The sequence below is a fragment of the Gobio gobio genome, assembly GCF_949357685.1.
Source record: "Gobio gobio genome assembly, chromosome: 12".
NCBI lineage: Eukaryota > Metazoa > Chordata > Actinopteri > Cypriniformes > Gobionidae > Gobio > Gobio gobio.
Genome location: NC_137105.1, coordinates 37125699 through 37149209, shown reverse-complemented (window position 1 = coordinate 37149209; position 23511 = coordinate 37125699). Strand labels below are relative to the sequence as shown.

Genomic DNA, 23511 nt, shown 5'->3' with positions numbered 1-23511 from the left:
CACCTACTGGTCCGGAGATACGAAAAATTGCTATTTTTGCTTATAACTTCTGAACTGTTTGTCCAAAAATCATAAAAGTGGTCTCGTTACATTAAGGACGGCATGCCGAGTCGTCTGATATTCAATTTTACCATATTGGCCATTTTGGCTGTCGGCCATTTTGAATTTTGTCAAAAAATGCTATATTTTACAAATGCATTAGTATATTGTTACTAAACTCGGTATGTGACTTCCATGCTATGCCCTGAAGGTACTCAAAAAGTTTTAGGGCAGTGCCACCTTGTGGTCAAAAGAAATAACAAACTTGACAAAAATGCTAATAACTTTTGATTAAATTAGCCTAGTATATTGAAATTGGTCATAATAGAGTCATTGGCTCATGCCGATTCAATTGCAACCTATGATGTCATTTTTTGGTCATGATAATTTCCCCGCCATTTTTAATTTTCCAAAAAACCTACTTTTGCGAACTCGTCCTAGACGGTTTGTCCGATTTGCACAGAAATTGAACCATATCATCTTCAGACCATGCTGACAAAAAATCTTGCAAATCAAGTTGATTTGTCAAATCGTTTTTGATAAACGCGCGCACAAATTTTGCGTAGCGGTTGCAAAAACACTCATAAGCCTATATCTCCACAACGCGTTATCGTATTCAAACCAATCTTGGTATATGTCATCACAAGCATGACCTGAAGCAACATGCAGCGTTTCTGCGCAGCGCCACCTACTGGTCCGGAGATACAAAAAATGGCTATTTTTGCTTATAACTTTTGAACTGTTTGTCCAAAAATCATGTCTTCCGCACCATGCTTTGAAGGTACTCAAAACGTTTTGGGGCAGTGCCACCTTGTGGTCAGAGGTTATAACAAAATTTACAAACATGCTAATAACTTTTGATTAAATTAGCCTAGTTTAATGAAACTGGTCATAATACAGTCATTGGCTCATGCCGAGAACAGAGATACTAATTTTTCCATATTTGGTCAAACATCCTGTCCTCAATGTTCTTATTTGATCAAAACCTACCTTTTCAAACTCATCCTAGACCGTTTGTCCAATTTCCACCAAAATCGAATCGTATCATCTTCAGACTGTGTCAACAAAAAGTTAGGGATTTTGCATCAATAGATGAAGCCGTTTTTGTAAACCGCAGCGACGAAGTTGAGCCATTATGCCAAAATTACTCTTGAGGCTGTATCTCTGCAATGCTTTGACATATTGGCATCAAACTGTGCATGTGTCATTGTTCCGTTATTCTGACCACACCACATCAATTTCGTATCTGTGCCACCTATTGGTCAAAAGTGATAAACCATTAACTTACATTATCAGTGACTCAATATATGATATTTCAGCCATTTTGCCTAATCTTCTTAAACTGTATAATTGTTAATTGTTGCAGTTGGTCTGACACTCTCAGACTACAATGCATTTTCAGCCTTTTGCTTAAAATCATCTTAAAACGTGATTAATTGCTCATTGCTCCAGTTGATCTGACACTGCCAGCCATTTTGGCATGTCTTGTCTTCTTCTTTGCGCTTGGCCCCGGTATTGCTGCTTGCAGCTATATTTATTCATCTTCTTCTTCTTCTTCTTCTTCTTCTTCCGCCACGAAGTCTATGGCAGCCCATAGAACCGTATGGTAAAAAGTTGTGAAATTTGGCACACTAATAGAGGACAGTCTGAAATGTCACCGTAGCAAATTTGGAGTCTCAAACTCAATCCCTCTAGCGCCACCATCAGTCCAAAATTTGACTCATGTTTATGCTAATAACTTTTGAACCATAAGGGCTAGAAACAAAATTCTTTTTTCCTCTGATTCCTTGGCTCAAGACGATTCGATTGCACCCTATGACGTCATTTTCCGTCATAAAAATTTTCCCGCCATTTTGAATTTTCCGAAAAACCTACTTTTACGAACTCGTCCTAGACGGTTCATCCGATTTGCACGAAAATTGAACCAGATCATCTTCAGACCATGCTGACAAAAAATCTTGCAAATCAAGTTGATTCGTCAAATCATTTGCGATAAACGCGCAAACAAATTTTACGTAGCCGTTGCAAAAACACTCTTAAGGCAATATCTCCGCAACGCTTTATCGTATTCAAACCAAACTTGGTACATGTCATCACAAGCATGACTTGAGGCAACATACAGCGTTTCGGCGCAGCGCCACCTACTGGTCCGGAGATACGAAAAATTGCTATTTTTGCTTATAACTTCTGAACTGTTTGTCCAAAAATCATAAAAGTGGTCTCGTTACATTCAGGACGGCATTCCGAGTCGTCTGATATTCAATTTTACCATATCGGCCATTTTGGCTGTCGGCCATTTTGAATTTTGTCAAAAAATGCTATATTTTAAAAATGCATTAGTATATTGTTACTAAACTCGGTATGTGACTTCCTTGCTATGCCCTGAAGGTACTCAAAAAGTTTTAGGGCAGTGCCACCTTGTGGTCAAAAGATATAACAAACTTGACAAAAATGCTAATAACTTTTGATTAAATTAGCCTAGTATATTGAAACTGGTCATAATAGAGTCATTGGCTCATGCCGATTCAATTGCAACCTATGATGTCATTTTCGGTCATGATAATTTCCCCGCCATTTTTAATTTTCAAAAAAACCTACTTTTACGAACTCGTCCTAGACGGTTTGTCCGATTTGCACGAAAATTGAACCAGATCATCTTCAGACCATGCTGACAAAAAATCTTGCAAATCAAGTTGATTCGTCAAATCATTTGCGATAAACGCGCAAACAAATTTTACGTAGCGGTTGCAAAAACACTCTTAAGGCAATATCTCCGCAACGCTTTATCGTATTCAAACCAAACTTGGTACATGTCATCACAAGCATGACTTGAGGCAACATACAGCGTTTCGGCGCAGCGCCACCTACTGGTCCGGAGATACGAAAAATTGCTATTTTTGCTTATAACTTCTGAACTGTTTGTCCAAAAATCATAAAAGTGGTCTCGTTACATTCAGGACGGCATGCCGAGTCGTCTGATATTCAATTTTACCATATCGGCCATTTTGGCTGTCGGCCATTTTGAATTTTGTCAAAAAATGCTATATTTTAAAAATGCATTAGTATATTGTTACTAAACTCGGTATGTGACTTCCTTGCTATGCCCTGAAGGTACTCAAAAAGTTTTAGGGCAGTGCCACCTTGTGGTCAAAAGATATAACAAACTTGACAAAAATGCTAATAACTTTTGATTAAATTAGCCTAGTATATTGAAACTGGTCATAATAGAGTCATTGGCTCATGCCGATTCAATTGCAACCTATGATGTCATTTTCGGTCATGATAATTTCCCCGCCATTTTTAATTTTCAAAAAAACCTACTTTTACGAACTCGTCCTAGACGGTTTGTCCGATTTGCACGAAAATTGAACCAGATCATCTTCAGACCATGCTGACAAAAAATCGTTTTCGATAAACGCGCACACAAATTTTGCGTAGCGGTTGCAAAAACACTCATAAGCCTATATCTCCACAACGCTTTATCGTATTCAAACCAATCTTGGTATATGTCATCACAAGCATGACCTGAAGCAACATGCAGCGTTTCGGCGCAGCGCCACCTACTGGTCCGGAGATACAAAAAATGGCTATTTTTGCTTATAACTTTTGAACTGTTTGTCCAAAAATCATGTCTTCCGCACCATGCTTTGAAGGTACTCAAAACGTTTTGGGGCAGTGCCACCTTGTGGTCAGAGGTTATAACAAAAATTACAAACATGCTAATAACTTTTGATTAAATTAGCCTAGTTTAATGAAACTGGTCATAATACAATCATTGGCTCATGCCGAGAACAGAGATACTAATTTTTCCATATTTGGTCAAACATCCTGTCCTCAATGTTCTTATTTGATCAAAACCTACTTTTTCAAACTCATCCTAGACCGTTTGTCCAATTTCCACCAAAATCGAATCGTATCATCTTCAGACTGTGTCAACAAAAAGTTAGGGATTTTGCATCAATAGATGAAAACGTTTTTGTAAACCGCAGCGACGAAGTTGAGCCATTATGCCAAAATTACTCTTGAGGCTGTATCTCTGCAATGCTTTGACATATTGGCATCAAACTTTGCATGTGTCATTGTTCCCTTATTCTGACCACACCACATCAATTTCGTATCTGTGCCACCTATTGGTCAAAAGTGATAAACCATTAACTTACATTATCAGTGACTCAATATATGATATTTCAGCCATTTTGCCTAATCTTCTTAAACTGTATAATTGTTAATTGTTGCAGTTGGTCTGACACTCTCAGACTACAATGCATTTTCAGCCTTTTGCTTAAAATCATCTTAAAACGTGATTAATTGCTCATTGCTCCAGTTGATCTGACACTGCCAGCCATTTTGGCATGTCTTGTCTTCTTCTTTGCGCTTGGCCCCGGTATTGCTGCTTGCAGCTATATTTATTATTCATCTTCTTCTTCTTCTTCCGCCACGAAGTCAATGGCAGCCCATAGAACCGTATGGTAAAAAGTTGTGAAATTTGGCACACTAATAGAGGACAGTCTGAAATGTCACCGTAGCAAATTTGGAGTCTCAAACTCAATCCCTCTAGCGCCACCATCAGTCCAAAATTTTACTCATGTTTATGCTAATAACTTTTGAACCATAAGGGCTAGAAACAAAATTCTTTTTTCCTCTGATTCCTTGGCTCAAGACGATTCCATTGCACCCTATGACGTCATTTTCCGTCATAAAAATTTTCCCGCCATTTTGAATTTTCCGAAAAACCTACTTTTACGAACTCGTCCTAGACGGTTCATCCGATTTGCACGAAAATTTAACCAGATCATCTTCAGACCATGCTGACAAAAAATCTTGCAAATCAAGTTGATTCGTCAAATCATTTGCGATAAACGCGCAAACAAATTTTACGTAGTGGTTGCAAAAACACTCTTAAGGCAATATCTCCGCAACGCTTTATCGTATTCAAACCAAACTTGGTACATGTCATCACAAGCATGACTTGAGGCAAAATACAGCGTTTCGGCGCAGCGCCACCTACTGGTCCGGAGATACGAAAAATTGCTATTTTTGCTTATAACTTCTGAACTGTTTGTCCAAAAATCATAAAAGTGGTCTCGATACATTTAGGACGGCATGCCGAGTCGTCTGATATTCAATTTTACCATATCGGCCATTTTGGCTGTCGGCCATTTTGAATTTTGTCAAAAAATGCTATATTTTACAAATGCATTAGTATATTGTTACTAAACTCGGTATGTGACTTCCTTGCTATGCCCTGAAGGTACTCAAAAAGTTTTAGGGCAGTGCCACCTTGTGGTCAAAAGATATAACAAACTTGACAAAAATGCTAATAACTTTTGATTAAATTAGCCTAGTATATTGAAACTGGTCATAATAGAGTCATTGGCTCATGCCGATTTAATTGCAACCTATGATGTCATTTTTGGTCATGATAATTTCCCCGCCATTTTTAATTTTCCAAAAAACCTACTTTTACGAACTCGTCCTAGACGGTTTGTCCGATTTGCACGAAAATTGAACCAGATCATCTTCAGACCATGCTGACAAAAAATCTTGCAAATCAAGTTGATTTGTCAAATCGTTTTCGATAAACGCGCACACAAAATTTGCGTAGCGGTTGCAAAAACACTCATAAGCCTATATCTCCACAACGCTTTATCGTATTCAAACCAATCTTGGTATATGTCATCACAAGCATGACCTGAAGCAACATGCAGCGTTTCGGCGCAGCGCCACCTACTGGTCCGGAGATACAAAAAATGGCTATTTTTGCTTATAACTTTTGAACTGTTTGTCCAAAAATCATGTCTTCCGCACCATGCTTTGAAGGTACTCAAAACGTTTTGGGGCAGTGCCACCTTGTGGTCAGAGGTTATAACAAAATTTACAAACATGCTTATAACTTTTGATTAAATTAGCCTAGTTTAATGAAACTGGTCATAATACAGTCATTGGCTCATGCCGAGAACATAGATACCAATTTTGCCATATTTGGTCAAACATCCTGTCCTCAATGTTCTTATTTGATCAAAACCTACTTTTTCAAACTCATCCTAGACTGTTTGTCCAATTTCCACCAAAATCGAATCGTATCATCTTCAGACTGTGTCAACAAAAAGTTAGGGATTTTGCATCAATATATGAAACCGTTTTTGTAAACCGCAGCGACGAAGTTGAGCCATTATGCCAAAATTACTCTTGAGGCTGTATCTCTGCAATGCTTTGACATATTGGCATCAAACTTTGCATGTGTCATTGTTCCCTTATTCTGACCACACCACATCAATTTCGTATCTGTGCCACCTATTGGTCAAAAGTGATAAACCATTAACTTACATTATCAGTGACTCAATATATGATATTTCAGCCATTTTGCCTAATCTTCTTAAACTGTATAATTGTTAATTGTTGCAGTTGGTCTGACACTCTCAGACTACAATGCATTTTCAGCCTTTTGCTTAAAATCATCTTAAAACGTGATTAATTGCTCATTGCTCCAGTTGATCTGACACTGCCAGCCATTTTGGCATGTCTTGTCTTCTTCTTTGCGCTTGGCCCCGGTATTGCTGCTTGCAGCTATATTTAAAAATATTTTTGGATGACTCGTAACCGCGGGTAACCGCGGGTGGCCGCGGGCACCCGCTCATTTTGGATCAACCCGCGCATCACTGGTGTCTAGGTAAGGGATGTAGTCCACTTGAAGGGCAGCCAGCTTAGGGCAGGGGTAACTGTAGAAATAGAGAGTTCGAAACCAGCTTAGATTAATTGTCAAACCAAAATGTATTTGGAATTAACCTTCAAGGTAAATAAACAATTACCACTTTAAATTTGCTTTAATGTCCTTCTCAATTATTTTATCCATTTTATCAGCTGGAGGAAGACGGTTTAGTCCTTGAAGAAGAGAAGAAGAATTAATACATTAAAAACAAGTTTTCAAAACATAATCAATTTATTAAATCATATAACAAGGTCACGTAAAAACTGTCTTGGAAACGTGTTTTACAATGCTTTCGTAATATATTTTATATATATTTTATCATATGTAACACTTTACAATAAGGTGCCATAATGTATTAACTAACTTTAACAATTTGCAATACACTTTTACTTATTAATCTCTGTTTATGTGTTCATTGTTAGATCATGTTTGCGCAGGTCCATTAAATAATATAGAACTTTTGATGGAAAGGTAGGTTGCCACTATGGTCGAGCTAGGCGGGCATGGTTTCAGCAACCAGGCACCTCAGCTCAACCCACGTCCCGCCTCTTTAGCCATTTTCAGTTATCCGGGAATGACACGCTGCCAAAATCAAAATCAATTTTTTTTTACAGTCTATGGTTGCACACTGCCAGTGTTGGGGAGTAACTTTTGGGGAGTAACTAGTTACATATAATTAGATCACGAAATTTAATTACAAAATAAATGTAACATCAGTTACTGAGAAAAATGTGTAATTAAATTACAGTTATGAAAATGTTTATGATTACAAAGAGGGTTACATCTGAATATTCTCTGTAAAAAGGATATGTTGAATAATATTAATTTGTTGCTTTGCCTGTTTTTGATGTGCACAATGCCTCCTGCCATAGAAGTTAAAAGTCAGTTTAGTAAAGGAGTATTCTGGTACTTTTGATTGGTTCTCATTTGAATTTGCCAATTCGTCTGCCAATTAGGCTACATCATTCCACATTGCCACTGAACACTTTAGGCTACAGCCACGGCAAGTGATAAAAATGCATTTCAGTGCTGGAAATTAGAAAAGTAATCAAAAAGTAATCAAAAGTAATCAGTTAAATTACATTGATAAAGTAATTGAAATTGCTGTATCACTGTTAATAAAAATTAAGCTGCATCTGATTGTTATGTAAGCCACTTGACAAAATAGTGTTTTTCTCTGCGTAAAATGAAGAAAACGAGATTCAAACAATGAGACTAAGGGCCCTATTTTAACGATCTGAAACGCTAGTGTCAAAGCGTGAAGCGCAAGTAACTTTGTGGGCGGGTCTCGGCGCTGTTGCTATTTTCCCGGCGGGATAAATGGCTCTTGCGCCCGGCGCAAATCTAAAATGGGTTGGTCTGAAGTAGCTTCATTATTCATAGGTGTGGTTTGGGCGTAACGTGAATAAACCAATCAGAGCGTCATCCAACATTCCCTTTAAAAGCAGGTGCGCAAGTTCCATTATGGATTGCTATTATTATGGCGTATTTACCAGGCGCACGCCAGGAGCGGTTCACAGCCGAGGAGACTGATGTTCTTGTAAGAGCAGTGAAAGACAGAGAAGTGAAGTTGTAATGTTGTACATTATGGTAAAGGTGATTTCACAGTCTTTTTTTTTTTTTCAGTCTTTCAGTTTTTTCAGTTTTTCAGTCGATTTTTTTTTCCTGGTTCTTGACGGACAAACCAATTTGTCAGATGTCCTTATATACATATATGTCTTGCCACTATTGGGCAAACAGGTCTTATCCTTAATTATTACAATTAGCCTGAATCATTTGTAAGCTAGATTTATGCCTATTTTTTCACATCTTCGTGGCACACCACAATGATTTCCGTCATCTCATGTGTTAATATTTTTTTAGTGTAACAATTTATGATTTGCAAAAATAACTGTTGCATCTGTGTAGGTTACATGAGCAAAGTGTATGCGCGTTGTGCACGCTATACATTATGGTCAAGCATGCGCCCTTAAAATAGCATAATGAACAACGCGCAACGCGCCACTGACTTTAGACTAGGTTTTTTCTGGTCAGTGGCGCAATTGTTTAATGGAACAGCAAAATAGCACCAGTGATTGTTTGCGCCGGAACACGCCTCCTTTTTTGCGCTGAACTGCCCAGGTAGCGCAAGTTCATTCACTAGTTTAGCGACGTGCTTCTGTGGAGGGAAAAGCGCGCTTTGCGCGGGTGCAAAATAGGAATGACACATGCGTCGGTGTACAAAGTCAATTGCGCTGGGTGCAAGATAGGGCCCTAAACGTGTTTTAGTTATATAACAATAATTTGTTTTCTGTCCCTTGTCTAATAAAACATATAATATATTAAAGCGTCTTTGGTGTTTCCATGGTTTCTACAAAATAAAACCAGAAATTGAGGGTAAGGCAGGTATGACGTCGCTGATAGGTCCGTGTCCTGATTAAAATAGCTTATTTCTCTGGATTTAAACATTCTTGGAAACATCTGGGAGAATGCAAGTACACAAGTCGACAAAATATATAACATTTTTATAGTGTTTTTTGGATATTTTAATCCAAAAATCTTACATATTGTGCCTTTAATAAATAACTAAGCAATACGTCTTTAAAAAGCAGCGCATCATATTAGCATATTAACCCGAGCAACATTATGACAAAGCAGCATGAGATAATAAGTATAAATATAAGGAGAGATCAGTCACTAAGTTCATAGTCATATAGCCTCTGGAAAAAATTTATAAATAATAATAAACACCCATCGCACAGCCGCTGTAAGTTTGTTTGTCTCTGGCAATCATCGTGAGGAGATTGCATTCTATTTATTAGAACAGTCTCAATCGCCAGTCATTTTAGGGCATGACTGGCTGACCAAACATAATCCTCACGTTGATTGGCAGAATGATGTTGTGTTATCTTGGAAGTCTTCGTGTCTTGCTTCATGTCTTGGTCCTGCTCCTTCTCCTGTTGTTTGTTCTACTTTTCAGGTTCCGGATGTTGATCTCTCGGGAGTTCCGGCGGAGTACTCTGATCTGTATCGGGTGTTCAGTAAGACCCGGGCTACTTCCCTACCTCCTCACCGGTCATATGATTGCAAGATCAAACTTCTCTCAGACACTTCTCTGCCTAAGGGTCTAAGGGTTTCCCTATCTAAACCAGAGAGAGAGGCTATGGATAAGTACATTAATGAATCTCTAAATGGCACTGGGAATACTGTGTTCTTCCGTTCGGTCTTTGTAACGCACCGGCTGTCTTCCAAACCATGGTCAATGAAGTGCTGGGTGACATGATTAACAAATTTGTCTTTGTGTATCTCAATGACATTCTCATCTTTTCTCCCTCTATGCAGATACACACCCAGCATGTTCGCCAGGTTTTACAATGGTTGTTAGAGAATCAGCTCTTTGTTAACGCGGAGAAGTGCGAGTTCCACAAGGAGTCGGTTTCGTTTCTGGGTTTTGTTATAGCCGAGGGAGAGATTTGTCCCGATCCCGCTAAAGTTAAAGCGGTTGCCGAATGGCCAGTGCCCGACACTCGTAAAGAGCTTCAGCGATTTCTGGGTTTCGCCAACTTTTATCGGCGTTTCATCAGAAACTTTGGTCAGATCGCTAAACCTCTTACCGCTCTTACTTCCTCTAAAGTGTGTTTCCGTTGGAATACAGAAGCTCAGGAAGCCTTTGATGAATTAAAGTCCCATTTCATCTCTGCACCTGTTCTTTCTATTCCCGATGCGGCTAAACAATTTATAGTGGATGTGGATGCATCTGATGTCTGGGAAGGCGCCGTTTTATTTTCTTACCTGTGTATTTTCTTACCTGTTGGTGGTGGTTCCTCACGGGTTCACTGGCTACTGGCTCCTCCCGCTCGTTTCAGTAATTGTTCACCTGTCGTGTCTCATTAGCTGTTCTCTTTTTATACCACGCTGTCCTGTCTCTCGTCGCGCGCTCATTGTCTTGGTTGGTCTCAGTCACTCTGTTCTGTCCAGTCTGAGGTTCTTGTTTCTGTCTCTCTTCAGCTACTCTCAGGTTCGGTCGCAGGCATCTGGAGGCTTGTCAATGCCCGGAGTTCACATGCCTGTGGAAGTACATGAACTTGTCCTTGAGAGAACTCTGCCCTGCTTTGCCGGTGTGACTGGTGCGTTTTGTTTTTAGGCGAGATCCAGTCTCATCCAGGTTTCGGCGAGCTGTCTTTTCTGCCGGGCGCTGCTTCACCCTCTGTCCAGTGCATGGATTATTTCGTTAGTCATCTGTCATGTGAGGATTTCTCTCCGGTTACCCACCAGAGTGGATTTCGTCGTTGGACGCCGCGTGTGGTCTCTATTCTGTGGACTGTGACTTTTGTGCTTTGTCTAGACCTCTCCTTATTCCTTCTAAATAAACATTGTGAACTTGCATTTGACTCCGAGACTCCTTGTGACAGCATTACTTTTAAATTCACAATAAAATATCTGAGTTACTTTTTTTCAAATATGTAATTCAAGTTACTTCTCTTAATGCTTCTCCATTGTTTGTATGAAACCTCTCCTGTCCCCATGTTAAGAGAAATCAACAAAAGTAAGAAATGGTGGCACAGCTGAAAGGTTTGTTTGAGCAGTGCCCTGTACAGGAATCTGCATTTTCTTCAGCAGAAGTTTTTTAATTTCACTTTTGGTGTGAAAGGGCTTTTACATTTTAATAACATTTGTTATTAAAAAACAAACAAGCAAGCCCAGCCAAGCTGACAAAAAGTAACGCAAAAGTAATGTAACGCAGTTAGTTACTTTAAAAGAATGGAAGCATACGGGTAGCAATATTCAATTTGAAATGTAATATGTAAAATGACAATGTATTTCTGTATTTAAGTTTACATTTTTCTTAATTGCATTTACACTAAATGTCCCGCAGCGAATGAAGAAAAATTCAATGTGGAAAATGAAGATGCAACTAGTGTAGGAAATAGCTCATTTAAATTATATAATTAAATTTGCATTTTGCCCCAAATGTTGCACATTTGGTATGGAAAATGTACATTTAAATACAGAAATACATTGCCATTTTGCATATTACATTTCAAAAAAATTTAATATTGCTACCCATATGCTTCCATTTTAAAGGGAGTAACGCAATATTGTAATGCATTACTTTTAAAAGTAACTTTCCCCAACACTGTATATAAATATGATTAATGATTATGAATTTTATGTTTGCTTTTTCTATAAATATCAACATCATTTTTCATGTCATGTTTGCTCAATACCTGCGATGACTCTGGTGGCCCAGCGAGCCTGCAGTTCTACAGCTGGCATGATCGGCCCTCTGGTCTGCAGTAGGCCTATGATGGCCGGTGTTGGACGCTCTAGAGATGGAGGAAATATTCTTTTGTAGAGTTTCAGATCTCCATCAGCACCAGATTTTAAAGAGGCGGGGAGGAAGGGAAATGTATAATCATATCCTGTGCATAAGATCACTGCATCAATCTTCTCTTCAACAGTCCCATCATCGAAGACAAGTGTCGAGCCTTGGAACTTCTGCATATTTGGTTTCATCACCAGTTCTCCTACCAGAATGCGACCCGGGAGGTCATCATTGATAATAGCACGCTGGTCAAGGATTCTAGAATCACAAAATATGGGCAAAGGTTACTGTGAATGATGAAGTAGTTTTTAAATAAACTCACAGGGCTTTAATTTAATCACCAACAATAACAAAGTTTTGGCCCTTCACCTGTGTATAGGCTGTAGTCCATACAGCTAGTGGTCGTATCTCTGATTGAGGCTTCTCTCGCCAATCCAGTTGAGCAGAGATCTAGGCAGGAGGCAGTGAATCAGATCTCGAACTCATCTAACCATCGTCATGTCTAGAGGAAGCCCTTTACCGACCATGCAACCTATGACCCACGCCCCTTTACGGGTACTCAGGAACGTCTCAGGAATAGGGAGACCAAAGTAGGGTGAGAAAGGAAAACTGAATTAGTGGATTGACCAGAATTTTTTACTTATCAAAATAACAGAAAATTAATGAGAACCAAGAGAGTGATACATATTCAGAATAGGGATAATTGTAAGGATCTTATGACCCTTTTCACAGAGTTAAAAGATTGATTTAGCAGGGGTAGAGATCTAGAGACTTTAATGTACATTATTTACATACAAATGTCTGGAGTTGGTAAGATTTTTTAAAGAGCTCACCAAGGCTCCATTTATTTAATCAAATATATTGTAAAACAGTAATATTGTAAACAATAAATAAAAAATACTACATTTGAAAATAACTTTTCTGTTTAATGTATTCTTCAGTCACATGATGCTGATTTAGGAGAGGAGTCGGTGGAGATAGACACCATGGTGGAGCCGATGGTGGGTGGAGTCAGGGTGGAGCTTTGGCAGAATGCCCAGGCGGAACCCGTGTGCATACAGTATCCGACGGAGCAGAGAGGCTGATGGACTAGGGCGACATCCTCAGCCCGGTAGCCAAGGTGAAGCTGCTGGCGGGACTGAGGTGGAGACGGGGCTCGGCAGACCAGTGGGAGGGTGACGGAGAAGCCCCGGCGGAGCCAATGGGGTGGAGGGTTGAGGCGCAGCTTTAGACCCGGAAGTCCGTGGCGGAAGCTGAGTGACGGCTGACTGAGGCTGATCCGGAGGTAGCACAGAGAGAGAGCAGAGTCGATGGGCTAACAGGCCAAGAAACTGGCTGCATCCAAAGGCATCAAGGCACGTCCGAATCCAATATTAGCTTAACTTCCTGTCTCATGAGATACCTTCATCTGATTGATTTCTGAAGGCAGCAAAGATGTAGCCTGGTTTTACCAGACTCTCGTACATTTCATTTGTACATAGAGTCTGGCCACTCTCCATTGACAAGCGTTTACTTCCTTGAAGGCGGGTTCTCTGTTGAAGTTTAAAACTATTGGATCTGCCAAGAGTCACTCTGGATCTGCCTAACCAATCACTAACATTTGGTCGTGACGTATGTCACGCGCCGTTCGCCTTTGATTCTCACGTTAACTGAGCAGCACACCACCTCAGTATCAGTGATAAAACCTCGTGCATTCGGATTGTTATTTATTCACGGTGGAGAGGAGAGTTTTGTGATCAGAACGCGCTGCTCTCGTGGTGCATATCTCGTGCAATCAATAACATGATTGTATGCTGTCAATAAAATGTCATATGCTTAGTATGATAAGAATAAATGCTGCCTTGAATAACAGCCCAATTCAAATGTTTACGTGCTTTTATTTTATTTTTTGAGCGGTGGTGAAATATTTTGCTCTTGTAAACACTTGCCAGTATTTAAAGAAATACAAGTCTAGAAATGCAAATTACAGCTCACGCAACCGCACAGTGCTCTGAGAGGGTCTATAAAGGATATAAACAGTGAGTTTTGAAGTGATATATTCTTGAAAACTCAGAGATGTGGATTCGGAGAGCAATTACATTACCACACGACCTTGGTGTTTGTCAAAAGTCGTTAATTCAGCCTGGGTTTTTTTCGCGGGTGGTGGGAGACGGACGGCTTCAGCAACTCCTTCACCACTAACGGAGCGAGCTGGAAAAGACTTTTCCCGGACCACAACATCAGCAGTACAGCAGTGTTTGTTCTTGCTCCGTGTAACGGGAGTTCGTTTGTTCAGGGAAGAAGGAGGCGGGAACCGGCGAACGTTTAACAACTTTTAATCAAATAAAAAACACAAAATGAAAGTAAAAGCGGCAGCCCCTCACGGACGACTGCCGCGCACAAACATAACAAAACCCAACTTAAAATCCAGGCCTAGTCCTCTCTCGTCCTTCACCGGTGTCGCTCGTCCTTATATGCCTCCGTGCTCCCTCATGAGAGGACTCGAGACCGGTGTGTCTCAATCACGCACACCGCTCTCGCTTGTCCACCTCGCCACACTTTTAACTTCTGGACATTCGTCAGCGCTGCCACACACTCGCATCTTTCACCGCCGCCATTACTGAACTACAACTCAAACTAGCGCATGACATCAACGTCATCGCTCTCAGCCACTCCCTCTGTTCGCTGATTGGACCGGTAAAAAATTGTTCGGGGGAAAACCTAAGCATACACCGCAGTCCCAGACGTAGTACTGAAGGAAAATGAAAATTGAGCGGAAGTACGTAGGAGGGCGGAGCCAGGCTAGCAAAGATGTATCATTCGCTGCCTTTGATATCCCACAATCCTGTGTGGTCAGCGAGGCAACAAGTCAGCTGCCTAAGTTTTTAGATGTAGCCACTATTACACCTGACCACTGCAGATTAATTTAGGCATTGATAGCATAAAAAAGGCAGTGTTGGCATAAAAAATTCACAATTCCCAGTCCGAGGACATGAACCTTTCCAAGTAGATTGTCACGTAAATGCAGCAAATAGCTCTTGTGTTTCTCTTGTTGCTTTGTCAGTTGTTGATTTGAATGGTTGCCTGTTTGCTTGTGTTTCTGTTCCTTTGTTCCCCAGTGTTCCAGGTTATTATAATTTTTTGTAACTTTCATTAAAAATGCCTGCAGTTAGATCCTCGTCTCTGCCTGCCTTCTCTTGCTCCCGCACGTTACAATAGCTAATTTGCTGAATATTTTAATATTGATAAATTAAATCAATTCAAATCAAGAGGTTTGAGGAATTAAATATATCCTGATTTTGACATTAAATTGTTTAGTAGTGTTTGGTTAAATACCATCCATCTCTCTCTTTATTTTTCCTCTATTAAATTATTTTTTTTTGCTGTTGGAACATTGCAATAATATTTATTATTTAATATGAAAAGAGTCCGTTGGTCCTAAAACTAACATATTATATTAGTAGGATGCACCCCCTCCATACACTCAAAAAATGTTACGCCTTTTATTCAAGATGTACACATTTCAATTAATAGTAAAATTCCATCAAATTGAATTGAATAATCCTTATTTAGTGTTCATATTGTGAATTAATTTTTTAATGATAAAAAAAAACTAGAGCTTAATAAAATATTCTGTATAAATCTTCATTGAACAAGGGAATGGACTATTTAGTTTATGTGATTCGTATTCACTATTAAAAAAGTTTAAGATTTATACAAAATGTTTTATAAAGCTCATTTGAAATATTAATAATATGCAAGTGTATATATGCTGATTTTGACCTTGCTGAGAATCTAAAACTAGAGAAAAATCAGTAAAATATTTATATTACAAAATATATTAGACACCTTCTCAGACACTCGGCTAAGCTCCACGGCAATGTCTCCACCAGAATTCCCAATCCCAACGATCACAACTCTCTTCCCAAAGTAAGGATCAGGGTCCTTATATTTCCAACTGTGAATTACTGTCCCTGGGAATGTATTGATGCCTGTAGTAGACAAAATTACAGTTAACGTTATACCATACATGGTTAAACTTATTTCGATGGTCCACTTTAGACATACTAACTATAAGTAACTTTGCAACTCACTCAAAAAAAAGGTGCTCTATGGCACTAAAAGTGGTTCTTTGCTCGTAATCATAGGGGAACCACTTTTGGTGCTACATAGCACCATATCTTAACAGGTTCTGTGTATGGTAGCGGTGCTATATAGCGCCTCAGTAATCTCAAAGAACCGGTGAAGAACCACTGAAGCACCAACATTTGGTGCTATACAGCACTTGAAGTGGTTCCCCTATGCTTACGAGCCAAATAACCCCTTTTAGTGCTATATAGCTCCTTTTTTTTAGAGTGTACATGTCCACTAACTCGTGTAAGAGTATAGGCTGTTATGTTAGGCTTAGGTGTTAGGGTTTGGGTTAGTAAGTTGACATGTAGTTGCAAAGTTACTTATAATCAGTAAGGGAAAATCAAAATGTTAGCAGATATGTAACTTAATAGCAAAAGTATCAACAGATATTAAGCAGACAGTCGAATAACTCTAATGACTGATAGTTTACATATGTACAAAGTTACTTAGGCCTATACCCCTTTTCCACCGAGGCAGTGCTGGTGCTGGTTCGGAGCCAGAGCCTAGTTTCAAATCAGTTCTTTGTCTTTCCACACCCAAAGCATCAGCTCAGAATAAGGAAAAGTGGTTCTTAAGTAGCACCAAAACATTGCTGGTCTAAAAGTAAGAACCGCTTGCGTCAGGGGCTGAGGGCGGGGTTACCGTGACCAACAAGACGAACACAAACTTGTGACCGCCATTTTTTAAATAGTAGCTAATCGAGCTTATAGCTGCTCAATTGTAATCTCTGTCTATACAAATCACAGTGAGCTGCACAAATGCGTTGGATTCGCTGTGTTTTGATGCCGATGTAGGATCGCAAAGCCATGTGCATCAATAGTAACGCAAAGTTCGCCATTGTCGATGGAAGGCTTGTTCGAGATGCATTGGCGTTGTGCAGACCGATCGCCGTATGACAACGAGTCCAACGAGAGCATACGACTCCTTATGCTTTTGAATCGCTCCTGCGGTGTTTCGATATCATATGCTGATCGGTCTGCGCAGCGCTGATGCATCTCGAACAAGTCTGGTGTGTTTGTGTTTCCCGCTGCCTCGCTAGCGTTGCTGAGAAAGATAAGACATGAGTGACGTAAGACCTGGCTCTGTAGTGGCTCTCTAGCCTGTGGAAAGGCAAACCGGTTCTTAGAAGGCTCGTAAGTCGAACCAACTCCGAACTGGCACTAGCACTGGCTCTGAACTAGCACCCGGTTCATTCTGGTGGAAAAGGGGTATTATAGTTAGTAGAATTGAAATAAAGTGTTACCAAATATATTGATGCTTTTTGTATAGAGCCATAAAGGGAATCATTATTACACACAGTGCTGAATGCTGCACAGTACATAACATTCTGTAATCAAATTAACAGATCACCTGGGAAGTCTGAGACGGGTTTGATGGGTTGTGTGTAGAGTCCCGCACACACAAGCACCCCGTCAAACACATGTTTCTCCTCTTGTCCATCTCTGTCTACGGTCACCACCTCCCACTGCCCTGAATCAGAGAAATCAGGCCTCTGCCTCACACTGCGAACTGTGGTCTGAAACACACAAAACCACAAAGAGATGAAATGCTACATGTCATCTATAAAAGGAATGATAGCCTACTTATAAACACACATTTGCATTTGAAAGTAGGATGTGTTCTGGGAACATCTTTGTCCAACAAACACTCCTAACCCTAAAATCTGTTGAAATGAATGTTATTCCAGGACCAATATGGATGGAAACATATCTTATCAAGAAACATATCTTTCTTGGTGAAATCTTGGTGAAAAGCGGATGTGATGTCATTGTGTTAATTACCTGAAAGTGAATGTGCTTGAGCAGTTTGAAGTGCTCAGCATAGAGTTTGTAGTACTGCATGATCAGAGTGTTGTGCATGAAGTTTGGGTAATGATCCGGCACAGGGAAATCACTATAGCACATCATCTCTTTAGAGGTGTTCACTGTGAGAGAACGATAAATACTGGAATGTTCTGCCTCAGGTTTGTCCTGTGAATGAACAGGGGGGCAGGGTCATAAAAAAAAAAAAAAATTTTTTTTTAAAATCCATAGTAGTTTAATGTAAAAATACTGTCTCATATCCCATCTTAATATACATAACTATAAGTAATTTGAAGGATTATTGCCCCCAAAAGTGTAAACAAAATGGAATATTGTGTAAACAATATTGTGAGTTTGAGGCGGGGCTATCTGTTTGTTGACCAATGGCAGTGTTTGGGAAACCTGTTAAAACATATAATAATAATAATAATAATAATGATAATAATAATAATAATAATAATAATAATAATAATAATAATAATAAAAGTCAAACAGGTCAGAGCATAAAAATATTTAGATACAAAAAACCAACAAAGACAATAAAAGAAAAAAAATTTAATTGTATAATAACAATTCATAATAATTTTTTTAAAGAAATTAATACTTTTCTCAGTAAAAATGCATTGATTAAAGTGACAGTAAAGACATCTATAATGTCACAAAGAAAATTCTGTTTCAAATAAATGCTATTCACTCTATATGGATGGCGCTAAAATGAAAACAAACCGAAATGAAATGGGAGTAAGGAGGCTATTTTTTTAAATGTAAGGAGTAGAAAGTACAGATAATTGCGTGAAAGTGTAAGGAGTAGAAGTAAAAAGTCGGCTGGAAAATAATTACTCCAGTAAAGTAGCCTAGTAGATACCCAAAATTTCTACTTAAATAAGATAACGAAGTAGCTATTTGTACTTTATTACTGACACCTCTGATGACACCATATAATTAAAAAAGCCACCTGGCAAAAAAAAAACAACAGAAAAAACCCACACACAAATTTCTGGACCTTTTTTAAGGAAACAGCCAAACGACCAAACCAACATAAAAGTTATAATAGATAAATGATAAATGTTTTTTTTAAACATGATTCCCAATTATTTATATTCACAATTTTATAGTATTTTTGTACACCATTTAAATTTTTATTTCAATATTGTAATTAATTAATTACATTTTTATTTAATTTGAAGCAGATTTGTCCCATGACAGTATTAATTAAAGTTTCTTAAGGGTCAAGATCAAGTTATCTGCATCTCCTGCGCTGCATCAAGACACTCCCATAATATCCATCATCACTCAAATTAATGCACAGCTCAGATTAACTGTACAGCAGCATGTGTGTAATACTCCAATAAAATTATAAAGTAATTATCCTATCAAAAATGAATCTCTCAATCAAGTGGCTGTGTATATAGTATTATACACAACATTATAATGTTATTTTTAAATACATTTTTATATTATTATTATTTAAAATTAGTATTGCCCCTGGTATTGCCCTAATTAGAATTAGTATAGCCCCTGGTTCAGTAAGGAACTCTTGTAATAAAGAACCAGTGGTTGCAACGCCACCACAATCCTGTGCTCGCGGGCAGGACCTTTTGCTATGACAGCAAGTCCAGGATGAGCTTCAAAGAACCAAACAATCCAAGATCATGCCAAATCGTCAACAATCAAATCCAGCTAACTGAGAAGAACGGACCCCAGCTGTGATAAATGATGGAGACACACAAAATGTGCAGGACTGGGGTGCCTCCAAGACAGGTTTGAAAACCACTGGTTTAGATTACAGTGTGCTAAAAATGATTGTCAATTATCATTATATCAGTCATTGTTTTTCCGTGTGGTACTGCAGATGGCATATAAACGACACACTTCACCTTTATTGTTGAGCTGTTTACATTTCAGACATTAAATATTAAAAATTGAGTTTAATTTCAACCTTAAAACTCCAGAGTCCTCCGATATCATCACTGCTCTCAAAACACACTGGCTCCAACCCTTCATCCAGACAGCATTTGATGGAGGTCAGCCCAGAGCTGCCTGCTCCAATCACAGCCACACGCTTGGCCATGTTGTCAGTCTGCAAAAGAAACATGGAATGATGAAAGAAAAAAACAACAACAAACGCACATGGTCTTGTGAAAATGCACAGTTATTAAAAAAGACACAATATTACACTAGTGTTGTTACCTCAATTGTGATATGCATATTTAATAAGCTATTCCAGGAATCATTCAAATGTTTGGCATGGATGTGCTGCATTTATTCATTAAGAAAAATATGTCAGCAGATGACGCAAAGACAGACACCAGTCTAAATATATGCTGCAAGACTGACACTTATGTCACAAATAAATCTTACCTTTTAACTGAAGATGGTCTCAAGCCCTCAGAGTTAAAAAAAGCCACAATAATGTTTTTTTTTTCTGTTCTTAATAGTTAGAGCAGATTTCCCTGCTACCATCTCATTGAAATCAGCCTGTTATGTAACCAATTGAGCGTATCTGAAGTCTCAAAGAGGAGGGAGGTCTCTGCTGGCACTAGTTTAAGGTGGATCAAACTGGAATGAATAATTGAGAAAGAAAAAAACCAACAACGCTGTTACACTAACACTTTACAACGTGTTGAAGACTATCAGGAATGTTCAGTCATTTCTCATTATCACAGACTTGCAAGTCTTTATCTTTTGGGGGTTGTCATAAATCTTATCATAAAACAAAAGATGAGTTCAATGGTTTTCGCAATGGTCTAAAGTTTAATAAAACTAACATTTTAAACATGCAGTGGTCTCCTATATTAAAATACCAATAAAATATATGATATCGTTTTTACACTTTAATTTTCCAACATTTTAGATAATAATGATGCATCACATGTTTTACACACATGAGAACCTGAACTAAAGCTGAAAGCCCATGCATGACGAATAAGTTGAAAGGCTTTTAGAGGGTGGGGTGATATTGATATGTGAATGTAGCGTGCTGGTGGGGGTGAATAGTTGACAAATTCCAAATCTTAATAGTAATACTATTGTTGACGATTTGGAGTTGGTGGTCCAGTGAGTTAAACCATGGGACTGATACGCAGAAGGTTGCTGGTTCGATCCCAGCGGTTACCACCAGTGTGTCCTTGAGCAAGGCACTTCCAAAGGGGAAGTAACTACCCAATAGAAATAGGGCACACAGGTTCGTTACCATGGAGGACAAAGAGACGTGGATATCAGTACAAAAAATAAGTTTATTAAGTTCACATACATAGATAAAACTCAGGTTACTGCTGCAATGCAGAACGTCACTCAAATGAGCTGCAATACAACGCAGTATGTCAACCATAGACTGTAAAAAAAGATGGACGACGCGCCTTCACTTTCTTCCGTTGACGTAACTGAAGCCGCCAGTGTTCCAATATGGTGCTGACATCTTGGGTCTCGAGTCTGCGCAGTAGCAACTTGGAGCCAGAGTCTGCGCAGTAGTGAAGATGAGCCGTGATGATATCAACTCAGATAGCAATGAGTCGGCAGACCGCCGGCGATGATTCGGAGGCTGTAGAAGTGTCAGAATGGCGTAATCGCAAACACGTTTGACAGCGCACCGCTGGCTCATTATACCGAAGGCGGCCTGTTGGAGGCATCTCGCAAGAAATGGGAGTGACGTATTAGGTGGCAAACGTTTCATCCCCGCCAGCAGGACACACCTATAGCTGACAGCTTAGGGTCGGCGGCAAAAAGAAGCTGTACAGATATTGTTTGCTATCTGGGAAGGTCCCGCCCACACTCCCGCCTAATCAACAACTTTTTGTGAAATAAACAGTTATGGAAATGTAGAGATTAAAGTTAAAGCTCCAATCTCCTCCCGAAGTTCCCAAAAAATGTCAGTTAGTGCCTCAGTGACTACTTCGCTAAGAGAAACTGTCAATTCTAACGTCACACCCTCGTTTTTATAGCATCAAATAACTAACTAAAACTTATTTAAAGAACGAACACTTGAACTAACATCAGCGTGATAAAACAGCCTAAAATGATAGAAACTATCTTTGGAAAAAATGTATTTGAAGTGTAATTTGATTGTGGTACTCAGACTCCCTCTAGTGGTACGCAGAGGAATCACTTAATTAAAGTCACTGTAAAGGAGATTCTAAAATTATTAACACGGTGGCTCGATGGCACTGGTTATTACGACATAATTGAGTCGAAAAAATAATATGTATGTGGCAGCAATTTGTCACCGTACCATTGTACTTCACTCGTTTCTATCCGAAGACACTGAGAAAATGCCAGCTTCTTGCAGTGGTGTAGTCCATGTTGTAGTGAAAGTACTTCACAGTTCCTCCCCTCCCCCACAGACCACGTGCTAATTTACAGTAAGAAACTTTAATTTTGGAAAATGGTTCAGTACTATATATTTCATGCTGGAAACTAACAATGGTGTCTCTAAATAAAACTGCAAAATTGAGCTAATTCTCTTAAAATAAATTGGTAGCCTTTTTTCCCTTAATTTTATCAGCTTAATCGGTTCCTCAATTCAAGCCTCAAAATAGTTTAAATTTCCTTTAAAAAATTAGGGAAATGTATCGCTTGGTTTTATTTGTGAAATATTCTTAATATTTTCTGTACAACACTGAACCACAATTTTATTAAGGAAATATACACAATTTATTTTGTGAAAATTACAAGACCCATGATTTTCTTTTTTTTAGAGTGCAGTTTGGACTGAACAGCTCTTGCGATAAGGATGATATATTGTATATTTGATTTTGCTGTAGATATAAATAGGTCACAGCTTTTATGCTTTTATGATCAAAGCTCTGTAGTTTTTTATTGAAGGGGGCAAAACATATAATGCAATGCAATACAATGATGATTGAGAGATGAACAAATAAACTCAAAAGAAAAGTTCATCAGCTAATGTCGTCGGATGGAGAAGTTGATTGAGCCATACCTAGGAAACTTTGGTGAGGCCTTGTGTTAGCAGATTGTTTGCCAAGAATGCATTGGGGTGTTTTCTGGCATTTCAGTTTGAGTTAATTGAGATCCATCCCCTCCAGTCAGACCAGGAGGAGACAGACAGCCGGGTTGTGCTCTACCTGCATTATGCCGTCAAGCTAGAATTCAAGTCGGCAGTAGTGAGGACCCTGGACACTGACATCTTCTTCATCCTCCTGCATCACACTGATGCCATCAACCTCGTCATCTACATTGAAACTGGCAAGGGCAGGCACCGTCAGCTGGTCAATGGCACAGAGCTGGCCACTTCTTTTAGGCAGCCGTACTGCAGCACCCTGCTTGGGTACTATGTATTTAGTGGTGAGGACTGTACCAGCACCTTCAAAGGCAAGGGCAAAGTGGCACCACTCAAAAAGCTCCAGAAGAAAACCAAATTGCAAAAGGCTTTCAGGATAGTGGATGAATTTTAGACAGTTTGGCTTGTTGTGTATTGAATAGAATATTTGGAAAGAGCAAACTTATGTTGGGTTAACAGTTTAGACCCAGGACCAGTAGTGAAAAATGAAGACCAAGAATCAGGAGTGCAATTTAATTAAATACAA

At 39.1% G+C, this 23511-nt stretch overlaps 1 long non-coding RNA gene and 1 pseudogene across 2 annotated transcripts in view; one reads left to right on the top strand and one right to left on the bottom strand.

Annotated features, from left to right (window-relative positions):
• LOC307135615 (flavin-containing monooxygenase 5-like) overlaps nucleotides 1-20039 on the bottom strand; it is a 156645-nt pseudogene extending 136606 nt beyond the window's left edge. Inside the window, exons 1-8 of the transcript in view lie at nucleotides 19908-20039; nucleotides 17948-18136; nucleotides 17517-17682; nucleotides 15882-16024; nucleotides 12423-12622; nucleotides 11956-12311; nucleotides 6849-6921; nucleotides 6700-6758 (exon numbers count right to left, since the gene is read on the bottom strand). The product of the transcript in view is annotated as a flavin-containing monooxygenase 5-like (transcript). The remainder of the gene's footprint in view (nucleotides 1-6699; nucleotides 6759-6848; nucleotides 6922-11955; nucleotides 12312-12422; nucleotides 12623-15881; nucleotides 16025-17516; nucleotides 17683-17947; nucleotides 18137-19907) is intronic.
• The window catches only part of LOC307135048, a 910342-nt gene that overhangs the window by 338548 nt on the left and 548283 nt on the right, over nucleotides 1-23511 (top strand). The window lies entirely within an intron of this gene.